The sequence below is a fragment of the Solanum dulcamara genome, chromosome 12 (genome assembly GCF_947179165.1).
Source record: "Solanum dulcamara chromosome 12, daSolDulc1.2, whole genome shotgun sequence".
Lineage (NCBI taxonomy): Eukaryota > Viridiplantae > Streptophyta > Magnoliopsida > Solanales > Solanaceae > Solanum > Solanum dulcamara.
Window position 1 is genome coordinate 40812064 of NC_077248.1, and position 14339 is coordinate 40826402.

At 33.3% G+C, this 14339-nt stretch overlaps 1 long non-coding RNA gene across 2 annotated transcripts; it reads right to left on the reverse strand.

The window, feature by feature from the left end:
• Positions 1 to 930: 930 nt before the first annotated feature.
• LOC129877106 (uncharacterized) lies at positions 931 to 13402 on the reverse strand. 2 transcript variants are annotated; one of them, XR_008763473.1, is made up of 3 exons: positions 13142 to 13402; positions 8129 to 8195; positions 4289 to 4351 (listed from the first exon to the last, which is right to left on the reverse strand). It is a non-coding gene; the product is annotated as an uncharacterized LOC129877106 (long non-coding RNA). The 2 variants fall into 2 exon arrangements; XR_008763472.1 differs by lacking the exons at positions 4289 to 4351; positions 8129 to 8195 and adding an exon at positions 931 to 1164.
• Positions 13403 to 14339: the final 937 nt, after the last annotated feature.

Consider the following 14339-nt stretch of genomic DNA (forward strand, 5'->3'; position numbering starts at 1 on the left):
AGGATTTAAGATTTTCAAGCAACGTCTTCGATTTTCGCCTAGATAATCTTCATTTTAGGAATGTAAGGCTATCATAACATTGGACTAAGTTCGCCCTCGTACCTTACATTTTTAGACAGTCAAGTTGAATTTTGATTTTGAGTTTCAATTTTGATAAAGTAAATTCTTGAGGATCTGTACAATTTCTTATTGAATTCTAGTATGTATATTTGATTATACTTTGATGAGTTGAGTTTTTGAGATTTTGGATTCATGTTTGCCTTCACATGAACTCTAGTTGAGTTTTGCATTAATTATTTTATGCATTGATTTGAGTTAAAAATTAATTATTTTCATCATGTAATTGAGGAAGTGTTTGAGCATGAGTTGAGTTTGACAAGTTTCTTAATTATTATTTTGAGCATTAGTTGAGTTTTTAAAGTATCTTAATTATTATTTAGAGCATGAGTATAAATATTTATAAACATCTATTTTTAGATTGATTTGAAAAGTTAATCTATGCTTTTAAACATATTTCTTGAGTTGAGATTATATCTACTTTTAAAGAGATGAGATGAGTTGAGGAAGTTGTGTTTTGATATAAGTCCAAAAGAGACTAAACGAGTTAATTGAGTAAATACACTCACTTGAGTTATGAGAATATAAACTATATTTTGGGAGTACTATTGAGCACCAATTTAGGCAAGAGTATAGAATAACTCGAACCCTATAAACTACGTAGCCAGTGTAGAATAAAAATGTACCGTTCATTCGGATGACTCCTCATAGTGCCAAAAGAGGACTTTTATAGGATCCAAAATAGTTTACATCCCTTATCCTGGAAAGGTATTGGACAGCTATGGCAATGGTAGAAGTTCATTGTATCATCATGTCATGATCCAAAAAAAATGAGGTCATGATGGCACACATTCCAAATCTCATCCCGATGTGTAAGTAGAAAATTAAAACCATACAATACTCCTAAAGGGAAGTCATAGGTGTAAAGGGCATCTCGTACAATGATCGAATCTGATATACATCATAAGTCTTCAAATAATAGTAAATATTGGAAATAAAAGGTAGAACTAATGGCGGTCCAAATCCCAAGACCTCACAACTAATCTGAATAGTAAATATCCATAAGAGAAGGAGATCAGCTGCCGTACGGAATACCCTGACTAGAATCTGCATCAAAAAGGGACATAAAAGTAGGAGTGAGTACAATCCACATATACTTAGTCGGCTTAACCGACTGAGATAAGGAATTAATCAAAAACTATTAAAAAAACTAAGGAACGCTTCTCCTACACGCACAAAAAAGGCTCACTCTGGCTACGCTGCTGCCAATTTATATAGAACGGTGTAATTAAAGTAAACACATAAATACAGTTCAATATCATAAATAAATAGCTAGAACATATATCATAGGTATCAATTCAATTCAATGCATTATGATGATGTAATAATATGATGGTACGGTGGAATCAAGGCTATCGCACAACCTGTCGTATACACCTATAGAACTATGCTACCAAGCAGGACTCATGAGGGTCTGACAGACCATACCTCATCACAATCTTAATGTATCAACTACCTCACCACCCAGATCGTGGACAAGGACTCATGATATCAATGTCTCATTCTCTTTCCACCTATCTTATAGTCAAGAATACAAAAGATGTCACATTTTCTTTCTCAGAAACGATTTCCAGCATTCTTAACTTCCCAATGCTCAATGATAATATGAATGAAGATGAATGCATTTACAACATATAAGTCATGGAGGTAATATTCAACTCAACATATAGTACAAGGTTCAAAGTTCTCAAAACTTAACCTAAACATGATATTCACCCTCAATGGACAGTAATGGGAAGGAAATACCTCAAATTAAATGTTCGCCCCTTTCCCAACAATATTCCAATACTCGGACATGCCCAAAAACCCCAACTCAACCCCTCAGGCGGGTATTACACGTCAATAACCTCTTCACGTCTCTAACTTAGCTAATTCATGGATTACACGGTCTAAATCATAGATAAAAATTACATAAGGCCTCCACACGGGCTACACAGCACATATAAGCCCTCATATGGGCATCACAATATAAATTATCAATACCAAACTACACTACGACCCCATCCCAAAATCTACAACATAGAATTTGACTAATCACCCCAACTTAGTACAAGAAGGATAGTCAAATCTACCTCAATTGTCGAAATCGCACTCGAACGCTCTACCGAACGAACAACCCTTGAATTTAATGCTCGAAATGACAACCCACTATCAAGAATAAAATATATGCATCATAAGGAGTCCAATGACACCCATATTAATAGATTTCAGAACAGAGAGTAAAATAGTCCAAAAATTGATCATTTTCTAAAAGGGTTGAATCTGGAATTTTATTACAAAATCATGTTCTACTAGTAATAAGGAACTCATGGTTGAAAACTCAAAATGAGTTAGAAATCAATGGAACCGAATTAAAATTTAAGAATTAAAAACCCTAACAATTCTCACTTAAAACTAGACTTTTTCAAGGATTTAAGAGAGGAAACTCATAGATAAATAATGGGAAATTGAAGAAGAAACTCACCCACATGAAAACCTTCAAGAAATTGACCCAAAATCGCGTACTCAAAGCTCAAAATCGATAATTATGATGGTTTTTTAGAAATGGAACTGTATTCACGACTTAACACTGTTCACACACAAAATACTCATCGCAACCATGAGCAACTTATTCTCGCAATCATGAGGTACTAGAAAAGGACTCATCGTGATCGCATAGAACTAAATCTGACCATGTCGCGATCTCGATGAATAAATTGACCTGCACCAAAAACCAACAAAATTCCAAACTCACATTCTCTAATCATACCCTCGGGATTTATTCGGAATCCTGTGAACATAAAACTTATATGCACACTTACTAAATTAAACATTTTGGACTTAGTGGAATTATCAAAATTTGAATTTGAGGTCTCCTTGACCCAGAAACTGACAAGTCACCACTAAACTAATTTTGACACTTGAAAAACCTAAAATACACTCAAAACCTTTAAAAATTACAATGAAACTATTTCTAGCATTAGAATCAGTACCCCACCCCCCTCCCCCCAAAAAAAAACCATAGAAATCATCATAAATCAAATTCGAGTCTCCAAACTCAATTTGTTGACGAAAGTCAAACTTAGTTTATTTAAAATCAAGCTTTCCAACTTGAGACCTCAAATTCACATATCAATCCCAAATCTGATTCTGACAATTCTCCTAAATCAATTTCCACATTCTAGAGCTGATGGAATTGACAGAATCCCGTTCTGAGACTCGTAGCTCTAGTTGGTACCAAACACCATTTTTTAACATCTTAACTCTAAAAACTCGAAAATTTGCTCAATTCGCCAGCTATTAAGACTTTAATACATTCAACTACATAAACTGAACAAATAACACTCAGGGACACTAACGATGCGAGTAAAATGGTAATTTTCCACAAATTTCTGAAAATGGCCCTCAAGGTCATTACACATCACGTAGCTCATAAGTGATGGTTGTCGGTTAGAAAAACTCCCTAAGAGTAAATTAATATATTTTCATACACTGAGTTGTATTTACCTATTCATATCTTTTAAAGCATTGTTTTAGGTATATGCATGTTTTATTGAGTTGAGCTATTTTTAGAGTTGAGTATCTTGAGTAAGTTTCCTTCCAGCTATTTTACATACAGTACATTACATAAAGTGATGCCATTTGGCGCTGTATCTATTGATAATACAAACATAGTTGATAGAAATCATCAACAGGCACATCGTTGAAGATTAAATTTTCTACCCAACTTTGGTGAGACCTCTTTGCATTAAGAGGAGCTCTTGAGTATTTACATTTTTAACTTTTACATATCAAGTTGAGGTAGTCGTGGTCCTGCCCTGATAACTATTTCAGATTCAATCTTAGAGGCTTCATAGACTAATCAGACAGTGTCACGACCCAAGCCTAGGTCCTACACGTGACATGGCGAATGAGAAACCTAAAAGTACCTCAAACAAGCCTCTTAGCATTCTTTTAGCCTTTTATAGGTAATGACAATAAATAAACAAGCATAAATTATAACAGTAAATTTTTAACTTATTTATGTTCAACAATACCTCTAACTTTTAGATTTAACGGGAATAAGACAAGTTCCTAGCTCACCCTCAATTATAATAGAAAAAAATACCATAGTAAGTGTATAAAGATCTTAACATATCATAAAATAGAAACATAAAGGAGTATTGTTCCCAGAATATAGGAACTCACCAAAAGTAACATTCAAATGAAATCTCAACTAGCCACGTGAAGGAGAACGAAGGACGAGCATCAGTCCCTACTTGGTGATATCATGTAGGCAAAAGAGTATGCATTAGTACTTTGAATGTACTAAGTATGTAGTCATGCAATACAATATAAAATATTTAGGACATTTATAAGATAAATTAAATAAACGAGTGCATGCGTGAGTAATCAAGTAGATATCATTTAAATCTTACTTATATGGATATATAAATGCATAAGTAATCATGTAAATAGCATTTGAAATGTTCATTTGTGAGAAGTTGACTATAACCAACATTAAGATAATGTGAGCTATTACATAAAATCCAACATAACCCCCTACGTTGGCCGGGGAGTCTACTTGCCTAGGGTAGAACTCCATCAACTTTACATTCATTCTTTAACTTTAATTTTAAGGGATTTCATGGATCCATTAGCCTAAGCCTACAAGGGCTCCTATGTTTGACACATAATTAATGAGACAAGGGGTGCTATTAGGATTCCCTTACCGAATCTCACCTCAATGCCACATTCGGTGCTAAGTCAATCCCACAGAATATTTTAATACTTCAAAATAGTCATAGCACATAGCTTGAGAATTTAAAACATCACATTCAGTGCATCAACTCATTAAAATCTTTAGTGATTCAAATATGCAAGAATTATCCTCATAGAATAAAAAATCCATCATTCATAGAATTTCATCATTCTTTTATTTTATAAGACTCTCTTTTGATCATAGGCATTGCTTTCATAAATATTTATTTGAAGTCAAAGCTATCAAGTCAAAGTTCATTGAAAATATAGAAAAATTAGGTGGATTTAAATTACTTCAAATTTCAAACAAATATGTAAATAAAATTATGCCTAAATACTTTGAAATCCATTAATTAAAAATCATGCCGTAAGAAACCCACCATGAATTTCAAGAACCTTTAAAGAGATAAATAGAGAAAATACTTGTAAACCATCAATTCATACATATGAAATTATTTTATATCAAAATAGATCAATAATCATTAGTTTAACCATGATTCATGTTATTAAATGGAAATAAGAATTATCCATGAGAAAATCTTATTTGAAATTAAGAGATTTAGTTGAAAGGGTTTTAGACTACATGGGTAGAAGAACCCGTGGATGAATACCCACATACCGTAGAGTAAAGCTTAAAGAAAATAAATATAATTTTTTATATAATTAAAATACTTTAGGCATGAGAGTGGAAGGAATACTCTCATTGAAGCCCTATATACCCGAAATCTAAAGCTTTACTCAGAATCAAAGGACCTAATGAACATTCTTGAACCCTAGCCTTTTCTCCTCGCCGAACCATTTTGTGTACTACTCAGAGTATATATGAAATACCGAAATAGTATTTCTATATTATTAAGAACTAAAACTATATTTTGAGAATGATTAAAGAAGTATATAGAGAGAAGAGTTGCTTGAGAAAGCTTGAAGAATAAAATAATGAAATAAAGGGGGGGGGGGGTATTTATAGGTGTAAGGGAGGGACCTAACAATAATTATAATAATTATAAAGAAAAATCTAAAAATTTAATAGAGGAATATGATGTCATGGGTGATGTCAAATTGAGGACTATTGATGTTATGGGTGATGTCAAATGGATCTAGATCTTCTATGGTTGGTGAGATGAATCTCCTTTTTATGGAATACCCTTTTTCGGAGTCATGTTTGAATAAGATAACTTCCTAATTAGGATTTGATGTCTCAAATGAATTATATCTCTAGAAGTCTTCTTTTGTGTCGTTCAAGAATCAACTGATTTGGAGCATTCTACAGTGAGATATAAATTTTCTTATACAAATACTCTATTTTATCACAGCACTAGGTCTTGCAAAGATTAATTTATTTGACCTACTTTGCCTCTGAATCTTAAGCTATGATCTTCACAAAAGTTGTAGGTAATAATGTTGGGTTATTCAGAAATTTGAATTACCTAATTTAGACCATAATATAAAAAGTTATGTCAAAAATACAGAAGTAGTATCATTTTCATCGAAAATTGAAACACCATATACAATGTTTTTAGGGCGATGTTACATTATCTCCCCCTTCGAAACATTCATCCTCGAGTGAGTCAAAACTTAGCTTGAGTAGAGTAGAGTGTAAACCAATAACCTATCATTAATGCAATAGTATAATTTAAAACATTGTTCGAAATATATTTCATAATTTTGTATGCACATGACATGAAAAGTTGAAATGCAAGGATTTCAAGTAATTGAGAAAGGACAACTTAATACCTTAGGCTTGAGTAGAGGAAAAAAGATGAGAGTATAACTTTATCATATCTTCTTCTTATTTATTACTTTCGACTTGTCTATCCCTCCCAAGAGCTTTGATGGATGCAACTTCCTCGTTCCTCAACATCTTGACTTGCTGGTCCAAAATCTCAATCGGGACCTTTTCATAGGTCAGGTTTTCTTCAACATTCACTACTTTCAAAGGCACAATGAAACTTGGATCACCTACACACTTCCTCAACATAGATACATGGTATATCGTATGAACCGAGGCTAACTCCAATGACAAATAACGTTCATAGGCCACCTTAAAAAAAAGCCTTAGGGCCCTATACCTTTATATGAAATTCTATTCCAAGATTACTATCCCTTACTACCATATTCAACAAACCACGAGACCTAATAAAGAAACACCAAATACATCACACCTTCACCCACATGTCATCAATACCACATTCAAATCTAGTTTTATAATCATTCTAATACACTCATTTGAAAGTCTTAACACGAAGTCATCAATAGCCTACTACAATTACTCACGTATCTACAACCATGCATTCAGTTTTATCATTTTAACCATTTTATGGCTCCTTTGAAGTCAACATCACTTAAAAAATTTCATTCCTACCTTGGCATTTCTACATCAAAATTTGCATTAACTCATACCAAGGGAACACTAATATACTCTTACCTATCTAATGCACATAACAAGATCCATCTACCTCTTCTTCCATGTCTATAACCTTAAATGGAATAAGCATGACACCATCATCACTATATAGAACACACACTCTCTCTCTCTCTATCATCACTCATCTAATATCATTAATAGTAGAACACACAACCGACCTAGATAACTAGGTACTCCATCTCTCCCATATGAGAGAACTTCAATCTTCTTATTAATCACCAATTTTTTTAATTTAACTAAGGTTGGACCCATGTCTTGCCTTGCTTTTACTTCCTCTACCAATGATGATTCTGAACCATTTTGAATAAGAATACCATACTCATTAATATCAATCCCCTTTTGGATTGGAACTCTTATTGAAGGCATCTTCTAAAAAATTGTAAAGAACAACTATTGGGGGGAAAAGACCTAGAGTATGCTCTAACACATGACATGGATCATGAAAGAAGGAAAACTTTCCTAAACGCCTCGTAGTTTCATATTCATAATTGTAATGGGCTTCACAATCATGAACAAGACCCTATTCGATGTTGTATGTTGGACTTCGAAGACCATTCAAAACATAAGGCTTTAATACCAAGTTTGTCATAACTCAAGTCTAGGGCCTAGACATGACATGGCGAATGAGGAACCGGAAAGTACCTCAAAAAAGCCTCTTAGCATTCTTTTAGCCTTTCATAGTAGTAAATCATCAACTTACATATGTCCAAGAATACCTCTAACTTTTAGATTTAATGGAGCTAAGAAAAATCCCTAGCTCACTCTCAATCATAATAGAAAGAAATGTCATAGTAAGTGTCTAAAGATTTTAACATATCATAAGCTAGAAAGATAAAGGAGTATTGTTCTCAGAATATGGAAACTCACCAAAAGTAACGTTCAAATGAAATCTCAACTAGCCACGTGAAGGAGAATGAAGGAGGAGCATCGGTCCCTACATGGTGATATCATGTAGGCAAAATAGTATGCATTAGTACTTTGAATATACTAAGTATGTAGGCATGCAATACAATATAAAATATTTAGGACATTTATAAGGTAAATTATATAAACGAGTGCATGCGAGAGTAATCAAGTAGATATCATTTAAATTTTACATATATGGATATATACATGCATGAGTAATCATGTAAATAGCATTTGAAACTTTCATTTGTGGGAATTTTACTATAACCGACATTAAGACCATGTGAGCTATTATATGGAATCCAACATAACCCCCTACGTTGGCCGAGGAGTCTACTTGCTTAAGGTAGAACTCCATCAACTTTACATTCATTCTTTAACTTTAACTTTAAGGGCTTTCATGGATCTATTAGCCTAAGACTACAATGGCTCCTATGTTTGACACATAATTAATGAGACAAGGGGTGCTACTAGGATTCCCTTACCGAATCTCACATGATGCCACATTCGGTACTAAGTCAATCTCACGGAATAGTTTAATACTTCAAAATAATCATAGCATGTAGCTTGAGAATTCAAAACATCACATTCAGTGCATTAGCTCATTAAAATCTTTAGTGATTCAAATATGCAAGAATTGTCCTCATAGCATAAAAAATCCATCATTCATAGAATTTCATCATTTTTTTATTTCATAAGACTCCCTTTTGACCATAGACATTGTTTTCATAAACATTTATTTGGAGTCAAAGCTTTCAAGTCAAACTTTATTAAAAATATAGTAAAACTAGGTGGATTTAAATCACTTCAACTTTCAAACATGTATGTAAATGAAATTATGCCTAAATACTTTGAAATCCATTAATTAAAAAATATACCTTAAGCAACCCACCATGAATTTCAAGAACCTTTAAAGAGATAAATAGAGAAAATACTTGTAAACCATCAATTCATATATATGAAATTATTTTGCATCAAAATAGACCAATAATTATTAGTTTAACCATGGTTCATGCTATTAAGTAAAAATAAGCATTACCCATAAGAAAATCTTACTTGAAATCAAGAGATTTAGTTAAAAGAGTTTTAGACTACATGGGTAAAAGAACCCATTGATGAACATCCACATACCGTATAGTAAAGTTTAAAGAAAATAAATATAATTTTTCATATAATCAAAATACTTTAGGCATGAGAGTGGAAGGAATACTCTCATTGAAGCCCTATATACCCAAAATCTGAAGCTTTACTCAAAATCAAAGGACCTAATGAACACTCTTGAACCCTAGCCTTTTTTCCTCGCCGAACCATTTTGTGTACTACTCAGAGTATATATGAATTACCGAAATAGTATTTTTACATTATTAAGAACTAAAACTATATTTTGAGAATGATTAAAGAAGTATATAGAGAGAAGAGTTGCTTGAGAAAGCTTGAAGAATAAAATGATGAAATAAGGTGGGTATTTATAGGTGTAAGGGAGGGACCTAACAATAATTAAAATAATTATAAAGAAAAATCTAAAAATTTAATAGAGGATTGTGATGTCATGGGCGATGTCAAATTGAGGACTATTGATGTTATGGGTGATGTCAAATGAATCTAGATTTTCTATGGTTGGTGAGATAAATCTCCTTTTTACGGAATATCTTTTTTCGGAGTTATGTTTGAATAAGATAACTTCCTAATTAGGATTTGATGTCTCAAATGAATTGTAGCTCTAGAAGTCTTATTTCGTGTCGTTCAAGAATCAACTGATTTGGAGCATTATACATTGAGGTATGATTTTTTTTCTACAAATACTCCATTTCATCACAGCACCAGGTCTTGTAAAGATTAATTTATTTGACCTACCTAACTTTCGAATCTTAAGCTATGGTTTTCGCAAAATATGTTGGGTTTATTCAAAAATTTGATCACCTAATTTAGACCATACTATGAAAAGTTATGTCAAAAATACTAAAGAAGTATCATGTTCGTCGAGAATTGGAACACTATATACAACAGTTTTAGGGGGTGTTACAGACAGTGTTCAGTTTCTTTATTTGAGTATGTTTTGAAAACATTGAGTTACAACTTAAAAGTTTTAGTTTTAGTTTTAGTTTAGTCTAGTGTCATGCCTCTTGCAAGAGGGACCCTCAAAAATATTATTGTTTAAGAAAGGAAAGTGGAAAATAATTTCAAAATTAGGAAAGTCGAAAATGTTCAGTATATATATATTTGAGATTTGAGTTTTAAACTGAGATTATTTATTTTATTTACAACTTATTGTGCCCATCTGAGTATGTTTTTCAAGAGTAAGTCTTCCTCTTAGTGAGTTAGCCCAAGCCAAGGGTTTGCTTGGAAACCAGCAATGGTTTTTGAGTGTCGGTCATACCTAGGGTATAGACTCGGGGTGTGACATAATTAAATAAACTCCAAATTTTTTCTTTATATCACGGTTCTTTTTTAAGAAGCAAAATTTTCTCTAATTTTATTTTTCTTTAGTCTTTTTGTGTCCAATAGGTTGGTATTTCCCTATGATAGATTGAGAGACGAATTTCTTAAGAGAAAATGCCAAGTTTTAGTTTTAGTTTTAGTTGAGTCTAGTGTCATGCTTCTTGCAAGAGGGACCACCAAATATATTATTGTTTGAGAAAGGAAAGTCAAAAATGATTTAAAAATAAGGAAAAAATTAAATTTGAAGCAATTTCTTGTCATCGCTTATACATTATTTGTTTGACTTTGTGATTTACAAGCGGGTATCAACTCATCCCATTGTATTTTATCAAAAGTCATTCAGTTCAACTAATTTTGAGACTAACTTAAGATTTTATTGGGTTGTGATGTCTTATGTGGTGAGGTTTTGATTCATTATTGTGTATGCATATTGTCTAGAACTTGCTCCAAAATGTAGTTCAAGGCGAAATTCTTTATATGACTTGGCTTGAAATATGAACCTAGACCTTTTTTGAGTAGCCACTTTATCCAAAATTTTCTTTCCCTTGATGTGATCTTAGTCAACCGCATTAAGACTGAGCCTAATTCATTGGGCACCATATTGCACTTCTTGACCTTTTTGAATCCTTTTTTTTGGTGCCCTCATGTCTCCCTAATTGCTAATAAGAAAAGTGTACGTTAAACGCCTTATTTGGGGGAGAAAAAATAAATGAATTATGATGTAGGACCTAAGTTTGGGAGTTTGAAGCGCGATGAGAAGAAAGAGGAAGAGCTAAAAAGTATAAAGCACCATAAGCTCAAAATGAAAAGTGCTTAAGTGGATTCATTGATGAAAGAAGGAAAAGAAGGAAACAAAATTTTGGTGTTCGCTCATATTATGCACAGGCCTCATGCAAAAACAAAAATGTGTGTTTGATTGATTAAATGTCATGAATAGGAGAGATAAGGTGAAAGAAAGTTGATAACGTGAGTGGTGTGCTCAAAAATGAAATGTGATAGCATTAGGAAGGCTTCTTAGTCACTTTGACTAAATGATATCCTCTCCTTTTGTTCAATTCTAAGTTAAATCTCCAAGTCCTTAGTGGTTTTGAGTCTTGTCAATCTATATTAGTAGCAATTTACATACAGGGTAAGCCTATGGTTCAATATGTGTATGATTGAAATTCTTTGTTAGAGTGAGTGTTTTTACATAATCTATAATATCTTTAGTTAATATTCATAATTGTGAGTGAAATTCTCTCTTGTGCAAGTAGCATTACATCCTTCACTTGAATGGTGAGGTCTTTATTTTAATTGAGTTGTATGCATGCGATAAATTCTTGTGAATTCTTAGGCAAATCTTAAAGATTTATTCCATTGGCTTGAGATGCTTCAGAACTGTGCTTGAATGAAAGATTGTCCCTGATTAGTTCCTTAAAAGTGCTTTGAATGAAAAGCATTTTGAAAGAAAGAAAACCTTTGTTTATTGATTGATGGTGAAATCAATTATGATTTGTATTTGTATATATAGATTTTTGTTTTTGAGTCTTTTATTTTTGATGTTTTTTTTAGTCTTAGTGTTTACGCAAATTCTATCTTGTGTGTGGATGAGTGTAAGTCTTGTGCTTAGTGAATGTTTTATTTGAGAACAAGCAATAGTTAAATTTTGGGGATTCGATGAGTTGGTATTTTACCAACTCATTAGACACAAATTCATAAATTATTGCTATATTTTAATGTTAACTGAGGAAATTTAAGGCCCTAGTTCTTGAGTATGCAGGCATTCCTTGAAAAAGTCAAAATTGAATGATTTGAAGCTTAAATTCACTAAAGCACGCCGACAAAGGAACAGGCCTCCCGTAGGAGCCAACTGCGTCTCGCCAGCTAAACGCCGGCCGGAAGGAAGAAAACTGCCTAAGCACCGGTGATTAACTGATGTTGTATAGATCAGCGTTCTGCCGATCCAAATGCAGGTGCGACTGAAGAAATAAAGGCTGAAGTGGCACAGTAATTAGCGCTGAACGATCCTGGAATGAAATTATGCCGGTCCCGCACAAGTCATAACACGGAAGCTCAAGGGCAAAAACTTATTTAAAGATTTAAGTGCTTCCTTTGGAAGGTTCCAAGGATAGAATGGGAATTTGTGTAATTATGTACTATTATCTTCTTCCCAATTGGGAATAGAATAGAGAGTTATCTTTTTGGATATTTTGTAGTGATAGAAAGTAGTGATAAAATTAGCTAAGAACTTCTTGCTTGCTAAGGAAGAAGAGTCAGATTGTGTATGTTTCCAAAGCTTGGATCTCAGATTTGATAATCAATTTGCTTGAAATGGAGTATTTTCTATATGGGTATTTTCTATATGGTTATAATCTCTATATTTTTAATTATGAGTAGCTAAATTTGTAGCTAGGGGTGTGTGCGCAAAATGTGGGTGTAAAACTCAATGGGTATTGATTAATTAGTTGTTGAGCAAAACCCAATGGGTATTAATTCAAGTGATTTGTTATGAAAATTAAAGCAATTATCAAAATTATGACCAAGTAATGGGCTTACCTTATGTGCTTGGGAGGTTTTGATGATGCCCTACCATGATCGGAGATTGGTAGTCCATTCTATTCACTTTTGCATTCCGACGGTGTTGCATTTGATAATCACTCTCCTTCCGTACATCTTTACTATTTTTTGCTGTTTTTGGAAGGTCACCAGGGTCCATCCCATGAGGAAGAAACCATGGGGTGCTCGTAAGATGGTCTTTGTTTCTTGTTAGGACATGCATGTCCTATGATACCACACAACATATCTAAATCCCTCATAGTGCAAAGGCTGGTAATGTGAGCCAACAAAGACATGGTTTTTAAGCTGCTTTTCTAGTGGTACCTCTATACGTATGCAAGTGTATCTACGCCCAAGTATAGTGAAGGTACAAGTGTACACCTTAAGCAATGTTCCAATCACATTTCCCACCTTGTAGAATATGTCCACGTGATGAATTAGGCTCCCATCAAGAAAATGATTAGAAACAAACCGAGGCCCGTCAAGAAGTGCATGTAGCATGTTTCCCTCTTTTTTTTAGGAAGTAGTCGCTCATCAGTGTAAAGTCTTTTGTAGGTTGCCAGAGCGATGGAACTTTCGTTTGTAGAATTTGATGGCTGACCTTCCTTCCAAAAACATTGATGATTGCTAAAAATCGCTATGCTGAATAGATCAGACGTTGTTAAAGGAATATAAGCATCTGATTCTGTAGTAGGGGAGGTTTCGATCCTCTAATTGATATGGCTGAGTTGCTCTAGAAATTTTTGGTAATTAGCTGATTAGACAGTTGAAGCGTTTGTGCATAGAATTTTGTTATTGGATTTGTCGACTTGTCATCTATTTGTAAAGTAGTAGTAGATTTGGATTGGTTTTCTCAAGGAGCATCATTCAATTCTGATGAATAAATTGCAAGGTGTGTTGAGAGAATTTGGTTCCATTTTTTTTTCTTTATCCATCATTATGTCCCCTAGTCTTCTGTCTCCATTTTTGTTTTGTAATTTTAATTCAACGCGAGCTTCTTCCAATTTTTTGCACTTCTCAGTTTTCATCCAATTTTCATCCCCAATGTAACTAGACAGTAAAAATATAATATTTAGCATAATCATTATAATCAATACTCAAACGACGATTAAAAATACTAAAATATGAGACAAATAATAGCATAATAAGCAAAACATCAACGGACATTTGAAGGAGTGCATCTGAATTTTCTATATCA